Consider the following 19297-nt stretch of genomic DNA (forward strand, 5'->3'; position numbering starts at 1 on the left):
TTTCATTACAGGTTCACCAGACAACAACTGTTGTGTAGCTATAACTGTATCTAATCCCTTGACTGCTTACAGTAGAGAAAGAATATTTTTCTTTTCCAACAATATTCATAAAAGATAGTGAAGGCAATTAGACCTTCACTGTGAGATGTTTTCACTGTGAGAAACATACTTCAATGGTGTCCCCTCTGATGGAATTTCATGGACTCAGACTACTGTATGGGTCCCTTCTATCTCACTGAAGAATTTTTTACTCATAAGTGAGAGTCAGGTCTTTCCTCTAGAGGTTTTCCTATTTAAAGTTTTTTTTTTTCTTTTTTTAAGCTTTGCCCATGGTTCAAGAGCATTTGTATTTACCTCTATGCATTATTTGAAAATACTGTCCTAGAGATATTTATGCATTTTCCAAAGTTTGATGATGCTTATAATTTTGGGTTTGTCATTCAGCAAGTAAATACAGAATTTGCATAACATTTATAATTATGCAATTATGCCATTTAAAAAGATAAAAGAGATTTTCTGTATGAGGAAAAGGCTTTGCTGAAATGGAAGAAGTCAAAAGTATAAAAGTGCGTTACGTTACACTTTACCATCATCGTAAAGTTGTTGATAGAAAGTTCCTTTGTCCTCTTTTGAGGTGAGTTCCACTGCCTGATCTGCTACTGGTGCAGTGCATAGGATTCCTGGATTCTCAGACTCATCATTATTTGTGGAGAAAACCTTTCAGTTGTTCATTTATTTGTAGCATTTAACAGACTCCATGTGAAGGAATGGATACATTAATGTAGGGAATTGGGCCAAAATTATCATGATTTCATTTAAAAAGGAATGATCAAAGTGTACACTTTATTTTCACTTGGAACCGTTTAGATAAGTTGCCACGAATTGGAAAGCAAATGTAAATGTATCAGCCTCAACAAGTTAGAAAGTTTGATTTGGAATACTACCTAAATTCATCCTTTCAGCCTGAATACAGACAGGTATTTTATGAGATTTTTATTTCCCTATTTGCTCAATTCCAAGATTTATGAGAGTTCTAATTTGAACCATGGCAGAAATGCCACCACAGAAACAGTGGGGGGCTTTCTCCACAACATTTTATTATAATTGTTTCCAGGCCCCAGGGCATACTATCATGTGGAAGTATGTATTTTAAAATGGTGTTTCAAATTTATTTAGCCTTTTAAACTTTTAAAGTAAAAATCTATTCTTTTTTAGTTTGTTTTTAGAGGGGGAGTTATTCTGGTTCATTCTCTTTTGATTAGCCTTGGCATATTTCTTGGTTAGCTCTTGTTGGACACTACATTTTCACAAATGGCCAGAATAGATTTCAGTGTTCAGTGAGCTAGATTATTCATATTATATGAATGTGGTTAGAGCACTCAATGAAACTAAACATTTCACAATTGTCTATTATTATGAGCTGTTTCCAAGTGAGCTTCTTAAAATACTTTTTAAAGGGGAAAAATAAAAGTAAATGTGATATTGTCATACAAAGAAAGTCTCTAAATAATGCCACATTTGACTCGAGGTGGCTGTTAGGGTTAATATCAATGGAAATTTCCTAATGTAGCCTAGGGACCATTGACTTATCTTAAAAAAAAAAATCACCAGATCACACAATGACAATATTCAAATAGAAAAGGTTAAAAATGTATCAAATCTTTTTAAAGAAATGACCTATCAACCTTAGAAGTAAGAAAACCATGTCTGTAACTCAAATTATGAAATAACAAGCCAACATTTCTGTGAGAGAATGGTAGACTCTAACGCAACAAGTAGAGGCTAGTCACAGTTTTTCTACCTACCCTGTGACCTTAAATAATGTCACTGTTCACATCCCATGGCGTGATACCATAATACTAAAGGTCTTGTAGAGAAAAATAATCCACTCCAAGAGTTTGAAGTAAGGTATTATTGATATAGGAAGGAAAATAGATTCACTTCTCTTACTTACACGATTCTAAATCACAGGAAAAAGTCATACTGGGACCTAATGGAATATTTTAAGGGAAAACTAGATAAAAAAAAATAATAATAAAATTAAAGAAAAGCACTAAGTGGAAACTTCTGAATAATTTTGTAAAATAATACTCAAAGTTAATGACTAAAAATCCATGGCTTTCATCTTAATGAATTACCATTTTAGAATCAAATAGTGGCAATTAAAGCATTTTTTTCTTATCATCAAAATGTGAGTTTTTAAAAAATCACATTTAACACTCCTCATTTATCCCTACACCTTTTAGAGGAAAAACAACAACAAAAAATCCTACAATATTCCTCATGGTCACAACATGTAATGCACAACATGTAATGATAAAATGCAATTCAGGACAATTTAAATTGTATTTTATAGGAAAAAGAAATAAGGAAATAAAACAAGATGTTTATTATACCTAGAATAAAACATGGCATGAAAAGAAAAATCTCTTTAATTCTTTTTTTTTTTTTTTTTAAATCTCTTTAATTCTTAAGGCAGCGATCCTTAGTGCATGTTCTGAGAACCACCTCCCTGAGAATTACCTGTGAAGCTTGTTAGAAATGCTGCTGATTCCTGGGCTCTCTGCCAGATCTACTGAGCCTGAATCCAGGGAAATGAAATTCAGAACCTGTTTTACTACATACATAGTCACAGATGCATCTTTAGTGTGGACAACTTTCAGAATTACTCTCTTAAAGGCAAATCTTTAGCCTATATGATGACTTAGAATTACTGGCCAAATCAGAGTAAACCAGTGGGGTGAGAGTAACTCTGAAACACATGGAATAAAGAGAAGTTAAATATTTTCTGTTGCATTCTTGGGTTTGTAGATTATCTTCTACATGGTAGCGTTCATCCAATGTATATTAAATGAATAGATAAATGGAATTTCATCCATAACAGAGACAAATATCATTTAGATACAAAATATACATGTTAGAATAGGAGATCACAATGAGGACTTTTCAAAGGAAACATTATTTTATCTCCTATATGTATATGATACTTGGAACATAGAAGATAAATAATTTAAGTTACAGAGAAGTTACAGAGGGGCAAGCTTAAAGATAATCATGAACTCTTTAGCAAGTCCCTAATATATGAGAGACAGATGAATTTGCTAGCCATTACTTTTTTAAACAGGCTCCGGACGCGCAGGCCCAGCGGCCATGGCTCATGGGCCCAGCCGCTCCGCAGCACATGGGAACTTCCCGCACCGGGGCACGAACCCGTGTCCCCTGCATCGGCACGCGGACTCTCAACCACTGCGCCACCAGGGAAGCCCCAAACTTTTGATATTTTTAAGTAGAACGATTGTTTAGGTTAAGCACATTACAGTTCTGTATTTAGGGATAAAATTATAACACTTAAAATCAAGAATATGAATGTTCTTACCCTTACATATTTGCTGAAGGTAAGATTACTTCCATTTTAGCAACAAGAACAATGAGAAACTCATTTTTACATGTTTATGCATGTACTCATTTGGCAAATATTTACTCATTGACCACTCTGTTTACAGTTAAATATAGGTATGGTATAGTTAAAATAAATACAGGTATAGGTCTAGTTAAATATAGGTAAATAAGGTATGGTCCCTGACCATGGAAACTGATAATTCAAAATATTGAGAGAAATGGCCTAATTATATTACAAAGGGATAAGGGCAAATCTAGATCTATAAACACGTTGTGTCATATTTTGTGGATGACAGTAGTATATCAGGGACTATATTTTTCTTTCATAAACCTCTCTCATGAGTCTGCATGGAGACCACATAATTTAACAGGTAAATACGTACTTGAAGGTGAAGGTCAAGGACTAGTTGCAGGAAAGATGTCTCCGTTGGTATTTCAGCGCAAGCCCAGAAGGAAGCATTTTCCTTTTAATCACAGATGGTTACCTACCAAAGTCAGATGCTCTGAGTTGGGTTATACTCATTGGGAGTATTTGTGAGCAAAAGGCATTAGCACTTACATCTAATTCTCTCTTTGTTGAAGCAAGCTGTCATAGGCTTAATAAACATGTACTCTATTGTTTATAGACCATCATTAAGAGCAGCGGTAATATTTCCCTTTCCCCTTCTATCTTTGTTAGGGACACCTCCTTCCCCATTATTGTTAAACTGGGTGTGTCTATATCCTGCTCCTTTTGTAATAATCTGTTTAACCTCTTTAATAGTTTTGTCTGTTTAATTAATGGACTAGCCCCTAACTACTGAGGCCACTTTTGTGTAATTTTAACAAAGAGATTATATAAACACACACACTGGTGTCTCTTAATTAGAAATATGATGGGTAGATGAAGGTATTTGGCAATAACTGAAATCAGCAAGTCATTAAAAATTCTTCCATGATACTACAAATTTGTTTGTAATAGCCTTCTAATTGCAGCATATAAACAAAGACAAATGTGGGTTAGACTATATATAAAAAGTATCCATCTTGTGTTTTCTGCTTAAGACAACTATAATTTCTACTGTTGGTACAGTTGAAATAAGGATAGAAAGCTATATCCCATGCCTTTGGCTGGCAAGCTTCTAATGTTCAGGTGCCTTTTATGAAAGGTGGTCTTCCTTTATAAAATGTTTGTTGTCAGTTGGTAGCATTGTGTAGTCTAGGAGAAATCACAAGAGATGCAGGTGCCTTATGAATAACCAGATGGGAAACGGAAGATGATCAAACTTCCTCCTAGACTCTTTGAGTCAAGTAGGAAAGACAAAAGATTTTCCTTTGAAATGGTGAGGAGAGTGAAACTGAATTTTAAAATGTCTTGTATACAAATGACGATAATGCCTTACATAAGCCTCTTTCTTAAAGACACAAAACCTGTTTTCTTGAGCTTTTCCCATCACCAAAATACAGCCGGAGTCTGCGATTAGACTCAGCAGCTGTTTAACAGTGCCAGAACCACTTACGAACTTCCAAAACTTTTCTTTCAAGCAAAATAATATCCTCCAAAATCACACTCTGAATTCATTCACCGCTGACTCAGAGGGAAGAGTGCCATCTATTGAATCCTGCCCTCTGTATTCACAGCACCTGATGGATCCTTCCCAGGCTCCCTTCCACCCACCTACCGGCACATCCTGTTTCCCTCAGAGAGCTGGATATAATAATGCTCTGAGGTGGTCTGAAGTTCACGTGTAAGTGTGCTCATATCACGCTCCATAATTTGAGGAAAACACATGAATTTTAATCAGTTTTTAAAACAACCAGGCCTCTCTTCTCATTTACTAGAATGGAAAAAAATCACTTTTATTACCTTAAAGATGCCAAACAGTGCCATTTTATTACTGTGGGAAGCTGGAAGTCATTTCCGAACTCTTTTGGCAAGGGTGCTATGTAGAGCATCCAATTCAGTCCTTTAAGTATCTTCTGAGAACCACCACACAATCTGTGATTTACTGTCTCCAGGAGTTAAAGGGACCCTTTCTACCCTGAAACTGAAGAAAGAAAGGTGAAATGTGTTTAAGAAGCATCCCATGGGACTTGCAAGAATATGAGACAGTACAGAGTGAGCCAGATCTACAGAATATTTTGATAACCCACAAACACTTTCCAACTTGTAGTTTTCAATTTGGTTTTTAAAAGTTGTGTTGGTAGCCTTTAAAAATTGCGTTTTGTATATTGATTGATAGGTCTTCAGGCCACTTTCACAAACTTCTTACATTTTGTAGCTTAGAGGCTCCATTCCCCGCCCCCCTTGCTAAATAGGTTTGGTACACTTTTGCAGCAAACACAACATCATAGTTAAATATATGTATACTATGTTAATTTTTATACACATATATACATAAACATATACACATATACATACTCCCATAATGTGCAGCACTTAAATTTTATAAACACGTATTTGACTAAGACAAATTAAAACAAGAGTCAAATGGAGAATTTGCATGTTTTCTATTTAACATACCAGAAGATGGCATGCCATTCAGTAGCAACCAACAACAATTTGAATTTACATATTCTTTAGCTGACTCAAATCTCTAGTATTTAGCACTATGTAAGCTGAGAGACTGCTATGGTTGTCAGTTAAAATATACTCACACATGTATATTTTGCTCCCAATTTTATTTTGTTTGGATATTTTGCCTGGCTAGTTTATATTGGAGGCAGAAACCCAGTAAGAGAGAAAAAAGATATTTAACCGCTAGTCAGAAAATATATTACACATAGTGCCTGACAAATGGTGGGCTCTCTATAAATACATGATAAAATAATGAATGGATAAATTATACCACTGTGGAAAATAGTCTATTACATCACAAATGAGAAGCTGTCTGATAGTGTAAAAAAGTCTAGCGTATGATTTTTCTTGACAAAAATCAGTGAACTACTGACTTTAAGTAAAAGGCCAATCTTTACTTGCTTTTATATTTTTAAGCTTTGACTAGTAATTGTCTAACGCAACTCTCAAAGGAGTAGATCATTTTTCTCTGGTTATAAACAACCCAAAATCTTTTATGGCAAAACGTCTCTTCAGTAATAACATTCTTAACAGAGTATTATATTCATAAATGGTATCACAAAAGCATCCATGATGGTAGCATGCAGTTTCCATGTCTTTTTTTAGGTGAAATTAATGTTTTCTTACAACGTTGTGGTTATTAATGAGGAAACCATTATTTTTCTTGTCCTGCCAGGTAGGTAAATATAATTTGATGTTTGGAGTGGCATACTATTAAGGTATTGGGAATATTATGTGTTCTGTTCTTTGTTAGGACCAGGATGATATATCTATTCTGAAGTAGAAGATTCACACTTGGCAGTAAGTTTAAGATTTCATGCTGCTTTCATTGCTAAATCTAGTAGGGGTAACAGAGGCCAAATCTTCAAGTAGCACCTGCCAGGCAAATGGTGGACGGAAAGGAGGGCTTCAGCTGGGGAGTGTAATACAGTGCCTCTATCCAAAGGTATCCAGGATATACAATTTAGAGGAGTAAAGTCAAAGCTTTGATGTATATATAACAAAAAAGTAGAGAAAATTTCCAAGAGCAAATTTATCACTAACTTGCAAGTCACCATTAATGTCTATTAAAGGGAAACAATAGAAGAAAGAATGGTATTTAAAGATAAAGTAGGAAAATGAGTCAGTTAAAAAAAGTATCTTTTTTTTTTTTTTAATAAATATGTCCAAGAAGCTCTGTCCATTTAAAGCTAGCACATACACTAGACTGACTCATACATTTCCTATATGTATATGTCACTTATTTTCTTATATTTCCATCTTTCCACCTATCAACCAACCTTCATCCAGTCATCCATCTATGCCAACAAAGTATTTACACATAATTTTATTTTTTCATCCATTCATAAATCCAACCTGTTTTGGGTACCGGCTGCATGACAAGCACCATTACTAGTGATATAAAGACATAGAAAACAGAGTTCCTTCCCTCAAGGAGCTTAGAGTTCAGTTGAAGAGAAAGTTAAGTATATCAATACTACACATGGTGATAGATGCTAGGATAGCACTACCCAATGAGGATAGAAGGGCTTCTAAATCAGACTGGTGGGTCTGGGAAGGCTAACATTAAAGTTGAATTTTAAAAGACAAGTAAGAAAAATTAGGTAGATGATGAAGAGGAAAGGAATTTTAGATGAAAGGCATGATGTATGCAGAATGTATCCTTAATAACTGGTATTCTTTTATGTTCACAATATAGTCATTTAACAAAATTCTATCCCTTTACACATAACAGGACACAATGACTCAATTAAAAATGACCGGGGGCTTCCCTAGTGGCGCAGTGGTTGATAGTTCCCCTACCGATGCAGGGGATATGGGTTCGTGCCCCAGTCCGGGAAGATCCCACATGACGCGGAGAGGCTAGGCCCGTGAGCCATGGCCGCTGAGCTTTCGCGTCCGGAGCCTGTGCTCCGCAACGGGAGAGGCCACAACAGTGAGAGGCCCGCGTAATGCAAAAAAAAAAAAAAAAAAAGACCTGGGAAGGCAATAGAGTTTAGTGATTACATGTACTGGCTCTAGAACCAGACTTCTAAATCCTGGCTCTTCTCCTTTATAGCAGGAGGAAATTACTCAATTACTTGGAGGAAATTACTCAACATCTCTCTGACTCAATTTTCCTTTATTCAAATTGGGGATGATATTATCTCTCTTTTTTTTAATTAAAATTTTATAGCTTACTTTCCATGTACAGTTATTACAAAATATTGGCTATATTCCCCATGTTGTGCAATATATCTTTGAGCCTATCTTGCACCCAATGGTTTGTATCTCTCCCTCCCACACTCCTATATTGTCCCTCACCCCCACTGGTAACCACTAGTTTGTTCTCCATATCTGTGAGTCTGCTTCTTTTTTGTTATATTCACTAGTTTGTTGTATTATTTATTTATTTATTTATTTTATTTATTTATTTTTTTAACATCTTTATTGGGGTATAATTGCTTTACAATGGTGTGTTAGTTTCTGCTTTATAACAAAGTGAATCAGTTATACATATACATATGTTCACATATGTCTTCCCTCTTGTGTCTCCCTCCCTCCCACCCTCCCTATCCCACCCCTCCAGGCTGTCACAAAGCACCGAGCCAATATCCCTGTGCCATGCGGCTGCTTCCCACTAGCTATCTACCTTACTACGTTTGTTAGTGTGTATATGTCCATGACTCTCTCTCGCCCTGTCACAGCTCACCCTTCCCCCTCCCCATAACCTCAAGTCCGTTCTCTAGGAGGTCTGCGTCTTTATTCCTGCCTTACCCCTAGGTTCTTCATGACATTTTTTTTTTCTTAAATTCCATATATATGTGTTAGCATACGGTATTTGTCTTTTTCTTTCTGACTTACTTCACTCTGTATGACAGACTCTAGGTCTATCCACCTCATTACAAATAGCTCAATTTCGTTTCTTTTTATGGCTGAGTAATATTCCATTGTATATATGTGCCACATCTTCTTTACCATTCATCCGATGATGGGCACTTAGGTTGTTTCCATCTCCGGGCTATTGTAAATAGAGCTGCACTGAACATTTTGGTACATGACTCTTTTTGAATTTTGGTTTTCTCAGGGTATATGCCTAGTAGTGGGATTGCTGGGTCATATGGTAGTTCTATTTGTAGTTTTTTAAGGAACCTCCATACTGTTCTCCATAGTGGCTGAACCAATTCACATTCCCACCAGCAGGGCAAGAGTGTTCCCTTTTCTCCACACCCTCTCCAGCATTTATTGTTTCTAGATTTTTTGATGATGGCCATTCTGACTGGTGTGAGATGATATCTCATGGTAGTTTTGATTTGCATTTCTCTAATGATTAATGATGTTGAGCATTCTTTCATGTGTTTGTTGGCAGTCTGCATATCTTCTTTGGAGAAATGTCTATTTAGGTCTTCTGCCCATTTTTGGATTGGATTGTTTGTTTTTTTGTTATTGAGCTGCATGAGCTGCTTGTAAATTTTGGAGATTAATCCTTTGTCGGTTGCTTCATTTGCAAATATTTTCTCCCATTCTGAGGGTTATCTTTTGGTCTTGTTTATGGTTTCCTTTGCTGTGCAAAAGCTTTGAAGTTTCATTAGGTCCCATTTGTTTATTTTTGTTTTTATTTCCATTACTCTAGGAGGTGGGTCAGAAAGGATCTTGCTGTGATTTATGTCATAGAGTGTTCTGCCTATGTTTTCCTCCAAGAGTTTGATAGTTTCTGGCCTTACATTTAGGTCTTTCATCCATTTTGAGTTTATTTTTGTGTATGGTGTTATTGTTGTATTTTTTAAGATTCACATATAAGTGATATCACACAGTATTTGTCTTTCTCTTTCTGACTTATTTCACTTAGCATAAAGCCCTCCAGTCCATCCATGTTGCTGTAAATGGCCGTTTTTTTTTATGGCTCAGTAGTATTCCATTGTAGATACATACCACATCTTTATCCACTCATTATTTGATGGTCACTTAGGTTGCTTCCATATCTTGGCAATTGTAAATAATGCTGCTATAAACATTGGCATGTATGTATCATTTCAGATTAGTGTTTTTTTTTTTTTTTTTTTCATATATATACCCAGGAGTGGAATTGTTGGGTCATATGGTAGTTGTATTTTTAGGTTTTTGAGAAACCTCCATATTGTTTTCCACAGTGGTTGCACCAATTTACATTCCCACCAACAGTGTACAAGTATCCCCTTTTTTCTACATCATTGCCAACATTTGTTATTTGTGTTCTTTCTGAAGATAGCAAGAACAAATAATTTTAAAATTTGTATGGAAACACATAAGATCCCAAATAGCCTAAACAATCTTGAGGAAGAAGAATAGAACTGGAAGAATCACAGTCCCTGACTTCAGACTATACTACAAAGCTACAGTAATCAAAACAGTATGGTACTGGCACAAAAATAGACACAGATCAATGGAACAGGATAGAGAGTTCAGAAATAAACCCACACACTTATGGTCAATTAATCTATGACTAAGGAGGCAAGAATGTACAATGGAGAAAAGACAGTCCCTTCAATAAGTGGTGCTGGGAAAACTGGACAGCTACATGTAAAAGAATGAAATTAGAACATTCTCTAACACCAATAAACAAACAGAACCTAATTAAACTTAGAAGCTTTTGCACATCAAAGGAAACCACTGACAAAAGGAAAAGATAACCCCTTACTGAATGGGAGAAAATATTTGCAAATAATATTATATCTCATAGTGACTATTAAATTAATTTATACATGAAAGAGTTATGTATATCTGGCATAAAATAATCTTTTAATATATGCTAGCTAGGATAATATTTTTTCCTTTGTTAAAATTTACTTATTGATAAGAATAGTGATGATAATAATAAACAGGTTTAAGGGATGTATAAGAGCTATCAGAAACTGAGATTTACTACTTTCAGAAGCTAAAGAGATTTAACCTCTTTTGAAACTTAAAACTGCTTGCCACAAGATAGAGAAGTCACTAGCACTTCAGTTAGATGTCCTGAGCTCAGATTTTGTCACTGTTACCTTCCAACTCTGAAGTCTTGGTCATGTAGCTTAATGCATGTGCCTCGGTTTTTTATCACTCATGGTGCTACTAATGACACCAACATATCCATCACGGGAGTCTGGGAGGATTAAATGGGATGACATGTATAAATTTGTCCCATCATCCAAAAAAAAACCCTTTAAAATGCTTAGAAATTATGTAATGACTAATCTAAGGATTGTGAAAAATATCTTTCCCAAAATACTTCCTACAGTTTGAGAGATAACATATAAATATTCTCATCTGCATTCACTATCTCTGGAAAACACTCTTGAATGTCATTGCTGACTCTGAATGGCTGCCTTTGTGTCTTTGCCAGAACTTGCTCTGGGTTGCAGCTATTCATAGAATGCCCTTGGATAATGTGATAGGTTGAATTCGAATTACTCCTCCAATCATTTTGGATGTAGTAATAATGCTAACTAGAATGGTCATCTGGAGAATAAACTAAGCATGGCATTTTTAATAAAATCTTTCTTTTTTTTTTTACATTTATTTTATTATTTTATTTTTCGGCTGCATTGGATCTTTGTTGCTGCGCGCAGGCTTTTCTCTGGTTGTGGTGAGCGGGGGCCACCCTTTGTTACGTGGCACGGACTTCTCATTGCGGTGGCTTCTCTTGTTGTGGGGCATGGGCTCTAGGTGCAGGGGCTTCAGTAGTTGTGGCTCGCGGGCTCTAGAGCACAGGCTCAGCAGTTGTGGTGCATGGGCTCAGTTGCTCCACGGCATGTAGGATCTTCCCAGACCAGGGCTCGAACCTGTGTCCCCTGCACTGGCAGGAAGATTCTCAACAAGTGCACCACCAGGGAAGCTCAAAATCTCTTTCTTTTTTTTTTCTTTAGAATAACACAAAAGCAGATCATATAATGAATGCTATTTGAGTAAATAAGCATTAAACATGGTAACATGTTAATGAATTTCCTGTAGATAGATATTATAGGCTTTAAAATACCACTAATCTCAGGTGGAATACAAATACAAAACAGCTTTTTAAAAAAACATAAATTATAGGAAGACAGATATTGCACTAGATCTTTTCTGGAATTACTTTTAATTGCAAATATTGCTTTAAGATTGAGAACCCAGCCTACCCAAGCCTATACAGGTTAGCTTTAAATAAATTCAGCTTATACATCATGTTGCTAATACTATTAAGATCTTTGGTCTCACAAACATCTTTTCTGCTTTTTTCACACATATCAATTACTTAATACTGTTACTTCTAAGGCCAGGGCACCTTAGTCTTCCTGAAGGAGTATGGAAGTTCCAGGCTACCATAGCTTCTATTTTATTAATTTTTTTCTTTCTTGCCTTCAACCTGATTTCTTCTGGGTCTAACCTAATTCCTTTGAAGACTGGGGCTTGGAGGCCTGTGCTAATCTGCATCATGGGTATGTGGAGGAAAAGTGAGACACATGAAAGAAAAGTAAAGGAAGGAAAGATGGCACCTAGTCAAGAGTGCTCTTCAAAATCAAATAAGCATTTTGAAAGCAGGCCATTTTTGTTCTACCTCATCCTTTAAAGAGAACCCCAAATTCAATGCTTGGTCTCAAATACAAATCTCCCCTCTGCTCTAATTCTTTACTTTTTGTTTTTTTAAGCTACCTTGTAAAACATTTTATGGCGAGGACAAAAAAGACAATGGCAGAATGCTAATTATTAGCATCATGTGATAAATCCAATGTAAGAAAAATATCTGTTTGTGAAAAAAATAAGTCATGTTCTAAAAGTCATAATGAAAGAATATGTTTGTGCTGACTTTGATGTAGAGATCCTGCAATAGCCTAAGCTTTGTCACTAAGCTTTGGGACGTGCTGATGTTCAGAGCTTTTTAGACCTATCCACTAACTTATTGTTCCTCTGAGCCTGTTCCCAGTTTTTTTCCCTTTGGGAAGCAGGTTCTTCTTACTGCTCAAATATGCATTCAACATCTTGTAGTCATTAATATCCCAGAGGCAGGGGGTAAAGGGGCAGCTTTTCAAAGTGTCTCTGCTCACTTGATTTTGGATTACTACTACAAATCCTGGAGAAGTGGGAATGTGAAATTTATCCTTCCTCGGTAACAAATTACAGGTTTTCTTCTCTGAGATGTTAAGGAGTTGTGATTTTGTGTGGATTTACCAAAAAAGGGGTGTATTTGTCCATCTGTGATTTGATGAATGACGATTCACAAAGCCATCAGTACACCTGTTCCCATGAGAAGAGATATACTTTATCTAAAGCAAGAAAATGATCAGTAACAGTAATTGTTTTCAGCACAGTAGCACGCATTGGTTCAGGCATATTTTCACTTCACAGATGTTTAAAGTCACTCGGCACTCAGCCTTCAGACTTGTTATTCATTTGGCATCCAAATTCATGTTTCATAGCCATGCGGCTACCTAATGTGCCATAAATAGAAACAATCCTCTGAATTTCAGAGCTATACCCTGGGCCTGCCCTAACCTATGCAGCTGCCTAACCTACGCAACTCCTGTGTTTCAGGATATATTTGCAGATTCAAAATACTTATTTTGGTCAGTTGCGTAAAACCATTTATTCCTCAGATATCTAGTCCTGCTAGTCAATATAAATCTGTGTTCTTTTGTATTTCTCTCCAGGGTGGTGGGCGTCTTCTTTATAATCTCCTTTTATTTTACTTGTATTTGAATTGTGGATACACCAGTGAGCAGGAGAATGATCCTACCCTGGTACTTAGGAGAAAAGAAAAAGAACAGAGATTTGTAATCCAGATAATTCACAACCTGGAAAGCTAACGGAGCCATAGTCCATAATGAATAGAAATTTAGAGAATATTAGTTTAAGTCATTAGGAATGATCACTTCGTGTGTGTGTGCACGTGTGTGTGCATGCATGCACACTACTGGTATATTTAAACACAAGCCCATGGAATCAGCATTTTTTATACTGATGAACATTTTTTGCAGTTCAATCTGAACATTGTTCCTGGTAGAGCTGGGAATGCCATTTCAAAATAGCGTCAAGCCTCCCCATCATTTGTTACTTGATTCAAAGAAATAGAAAGTCATATAATGGTACAAGATGTTGCTACTTTATTTCATTGGCCCCTTCCACATAAAGTAATGAATGTCTAAGGGCAGAAAATCCAGCTATAATTTAGGGCCTCAAACCATTCATTTTAGTTTTCCTTTAGCAGGGCTAGCTAAAACAATCTCATATTTAGTGGTTTATATTGTTCAATTTTGAAATACATTATAGTTTGAGTATTGGGCAGGTAAGAGATTAATTTGCCTTTGTAAAATTGCACACCCTTGGGGGCAGTAGTATTTTATGCACAGGTAAACAGGAATTTTTTATCAGCAAATCTATGGAGCTGACATTTTTATGCATTCTACTTTTTTTTTAAAGCATGAGTTTAAGCCCATGAACAGCAGATTCCCAGTTTTAAATTGCTTGTTGAACTCATCTTTCTGTTTAATGTTTATGTGGGTCATAAACCAACATTAGGTGTAAACTTTACATATATTTATGTATGTGTATACATATATATATATATATATATATATATATATATATATATATGTGCTTTCCTCAGAGACAAAAAAATTTATTATCAAGTTGAGTAAGTGAATAATTTTTTTCTACTTTAATACATATGACCCATTTCATAAAGGATGAAATATATACAAATATACATATATAAATTTATATATATTATAAATATATATATAAATATGTATCTTATTTTGCTATAATAGTGAAATAGATTTCACTATTGTGGTGAAATAAGAAAAAAACTATAAAAATGAGCATTGTCATCATACAGTGTATCTAGGACAGATTGCCTATTTTTTTGCTATATTTTTGCAAAAATCAAAAATTATGATGAATATTGATTACACTGGCTTTGTATAAGGTTTACTCTATCCAAATTCCTTTACAAACAATTTTATTTTTATAAAATTCTGATGAGCAGTATGTGGTGCTGAATTCCTCAAGCAAGCTACGCTGAACGCCTACGATAATGATCACAGCAATTACAAACACAATAGATGTACCTCACCCCAAATGAGATCTGAAGTCCTGATAAAAAGAAGACTGGGCCTCTTCCTTTTTCCTGTGTGTGACTTGTGTAGCAGCTTCTTTATCTATAACAGGTCAAAATGCAAGAGGCGATTTTGTAATATAATATAAAGAGAAACAGAAACCAAACCTCTTGCATTTCTACTGCTATGCTCACCCTTTTCTCAGATAATCTTGGCAGCTTTGCCTCTCTCTAATTTTGCTAACATCTCATAGATATAAAACTGTGCACCCCCAACTCTCTGGCTCCTTCCCCTCCCATCTCTTTTCCTTCCCACTGTTTCATTACATTTTTTTATGTGCATACCATCAAGTCCTCTTGGACACATAATAAGATTTGTGCCAGACTATGTTTCTTGGCTTTAATGGTTAGTTAGCTTTCCAGAATACACATGCTGCTTTATACATGCTTTTATTACTGACATCATGAGAATGCATCTCTCTTATGTTTACAATTGGGTGTTCACCCTTAAATAAAAACAATGAGATCAGGTTGTTTAAGAGAATCTTTAAAAAGCAGAATAAAAACAGCTGTTATCTGCTTGAATCATTTCATTTTCTTTCATGATCTGAATGATAATTATGTGTAGCAGTGGGCAGTCTCCAGCTCTCATTATATGCCATACATCAGAGCCTCTTTCAGGCTGGAATTGGGACTCTGTCCTCCAGTTCCAACAGGATCGTTTCAACCTCATTTCTAACAGGTGTTGGTATTTGCGGGAGGGGTAAGGGGAGGATAAAACACCTCTGCTTGTTCCAACTGAGCTCCAGATTCAGGAGGCTGCTTTTTATTGGCAATGTGGGTTTGAAAGTCAAACCAGGTCCTTTCTGAAATCTCTCTCACCAGGAACGAATTACAAATATTTCCACATGTCAAACCAGTGTACAATAGGGTGGTCCTTATTAATCAAAGCTCTCTTAAACCAAGTACAGATGGTAGCAATGAACTTCTCTTCCATGAAGATTTCTTGAAAAGGGAGGAAAATACATCTCACAGAAGTGCACATTTCTTCACGTGACACCAGACGAGGAATAAGGAGCTTACACCAAATGTAACCAAAACCAAACCCAACAAAACAATAATAAATAAATAAAAATGTAAAAATCCCAGTGTTTGGATCTCAACAATCCAAACCAGAAGGTAGATTGAGCTGATTTCCATTTCACACAGCCCTCACCACAAGCCGTTTCTCAAGATTCCACGACATTTGCCTAGAGACTGACAAGCTTAAATTGGTCTTAACCTCTAGAGTCCCCTTTTCATATCACAGATGTTGCTGACTGGGGAGCAGAGTTTCTTTCCCCAAAGTCAGTGATTTTCAAGCTCTGGTGTCATCTGCCACAGAGTGTAACTCCTCTCAGACAACAATGTCGTTTGTTATTTTTAATTAACAGAAAAATGTAGATAGGAATGGTTGAAATTGCATTGTATTCAAAACTTGAGAGTAAGGAGAGTCAGAGAAGCAATTCTATTTAAAGAACAGCCCAGAGGCTGGACCCATGGCTGCCTTTCTCTGACCCCAGCTGTATTATCTAAGCCTCTCGGGTAGCAAAAAACTGGGTTGGGGAATCTCCTGGGAACAAAGACTCCTTGGGATGGTCTGTATGACCAGGTGTTACTATTTAGGAAGAGTATATTTCAGATGTTTTAGCAAAATTGGCTCCACTTCTCCACTCAAGATTGGTGCTATTATGGTCCTGTGCAGTCCTTCAAGGTGAGGGATCAAAAGACACTAGGGTGTCACTCAGTTCACACCTTATCTCAAAACAGTGTTAAACCTAAATTGTATTTGAAAGGTGAAAATTCTGTTGTGAAGCCCTTAACACAGAAGGTCTGTGATTTCCACTGATAAAAAAAAATTCCATGATGTAAAAACTACCAGAGGCCATTTCTCTCTAGCCTAAATCTTTTATACTGCAGCTGAGAGTGTATTTCCTTTTGGTCTGTGCTCTGTAAAAGTGAGCGATATTCAAAATTGTTTAATGTATGGGTAAAAAATTTTTAAAGTCTCATCTCAAACTGTTTCAAGATAATTACAGTAAAGATGGAAAATTTTTCTACTAATAGATTTCTACTAATAGTGTTTATAACCTCAGATTAATTATAATCTTTTTCAAGATGACAAAAGTTTTATAGCATTTCATGAGGTAACAGTTGATTGGATTTTAAAAAGAAATGAAATAAAAGTGTTATATATAGGGCTTCCCTGATGGCGCAGTGGTTGAGAGTCTGCCTGCCGATGCAGGGGACACGGGTTCGTGCCCTGGTCCGGGAAGATCCTACATGCCGCGGAGCGGCTGGGCCCGTAAGCCAGGGCTGCTGAGCCTGCGCGTCCGGAGCCTGTGCTCCGCAACGGGAGAGGCCACAACAGTGAGAGGCCCGCATACCGCAAAAAAAAAAAAAGTGTTATATATAAGAACAATTCCCTTACTGCCATACTCATGATTCCACAATGACTTTTTTGGTGAGGGGAGGAGACTACCCAACTGATTTTTTTTAACTTATTGGAAAGTTGCAAAAGGCCTTGTGAAAACAGCCTCTAGTATTATTTTGAGAATGTGAGATATTTTGTTAAAGGTATATATATTACTTTACTTCAGTACCTTGTACTATATTTCCGTATCCCAAAGAGTGTACTGAATGTGTAGAAATAGATTTGAATCCAGGTCTTGTCTTATCCAAAATAGATCATCCAATTCTAAGTTGACACAAAATCATGGGCAAGGGCTTCCCTGGTGGCGCAGGGGTTGAGAGTCCGCCTGCCGATGCAGGGGACACGGGTTCGTGCCCCGGTCCGGAAAGATCCCACATGCCGCGGAGCAGCTGGGCCCATGAGCCATGGCCGCTGAGCCTGCACGTCCGGAGCCTGTGCTCCGCAACGGGTGAGGCCACAACCGTGAGAGGCCCGCGTACCGCAAAACAAAACAAAACAAAACAAAACATGGGCAAATGTCAAAAGAAGACTTCAGTCTTCCAATTTTTTTGTGGTGTTACGTGATAATATCTCAGTGAAATTTAGTTTTGACTGTGCATGCTCCGCATCACAGACTGGGCATTCCTTAGAAAATATTTGTATATGCTTTTGGGCTTGTTACTGAACCATCATAAAATTCAGTGCTATTTGTGTACTCTGTGGTATAAACTAACAAAGTAATGTCTATGCTGAGAAGACAGTGAATGATTTAGAACACGTATTGAAGTCTCAACACTATTGAAGAATGTCTGAAAATTGTCGTAGAATATTAACATGGACTTTTAGAATCTTTGCTAAAAGCCATGTTTACCTTCAATTCAGATATTACACAAGTCTATAAGTATTTTATAGTAATCTTGGTTTGTCTACTAGTCTATTAGAATAAAATTAAAATAGGAAGACGTCACATATCTGCCCATTAGAGGGAATTAGTGAGAGTGCCCATGAGTGAGAAGAGAGAGAGAGTAGAGAGAGGATGCTATTTTAATGGAAGAGTCAGAGGAAGAAATGAAGGAAAAGGAAGAAGAGGTCTAATTCTCCACCTAGATAATAGTAGGTCCCAAAAGTTGCTGTAATTTGTCTAAAATCATAGATCTAGTAGGTGGTGGTAAAAGGGTTGATATTCTGTTGTCTGATTCTGGGGGCCACAAGCTTCACTGTGCTCTAGTGAGCTAACAGGACGTGAGGTCTATCCATCAATTATTAACTACCAGATAAGATACTTTAATCAGATGTTCTGATAAAAACCAAAGACCTGGACTTTCTCTATCTACAATCTCTGTCATCTTAGGAAGGAGCCGTAGATAAGTTACCAAAATACAAAAAGACATAAACTTCAAACATATATGTAAACATTTTTTTTTTCTGGAAACATTTAATTTTAAGTCCATTTTTTCTTTTCAAGAGTACCACTTATTGAACTCCTTGATGATAACATCACTTTTGATATGAGAACAGGAGGTATTATCATTAAAGAAAAGTGTCATGCAAATTCCATTAGATTCTTTATTTTCTATTGCTATTATTCTGGAATTAATTGCTTGTTACCAAGAACATCTCTTCCCAGATTCCTCTGAACAGATGAGACCTGTTGTTTAGATTTTCCCTCAACTGAATGAACCTTCTTATCTTATACATGTCACAATTTTTATTACACATTTTAAAAAATGGTTGAAAAATGAGTGCCACCTAGAAATGTATTCAGCATAGAGTGGGATAGTTAGTAAATATTTTTCAAATGAATAAATGAAAGTCACTGGCCTTTGACAAGCCTCTTTGGGGGTAGAGGTGATGAGTAGAT

This window comes from Leucopleurus acutus (assembly GCF_964270905.1).
Source record: "Leucopleurus acutus genome assembly, chromosome: 2".
In the NCBI taxonomy this organism is placed as follows: domain Eukaryota; kingdom Metazoa; phylum Chordata; class Mammalia; order Artiodactyla; family Delphinidae; genus Leucopleurus; species Leucopleurus acutus.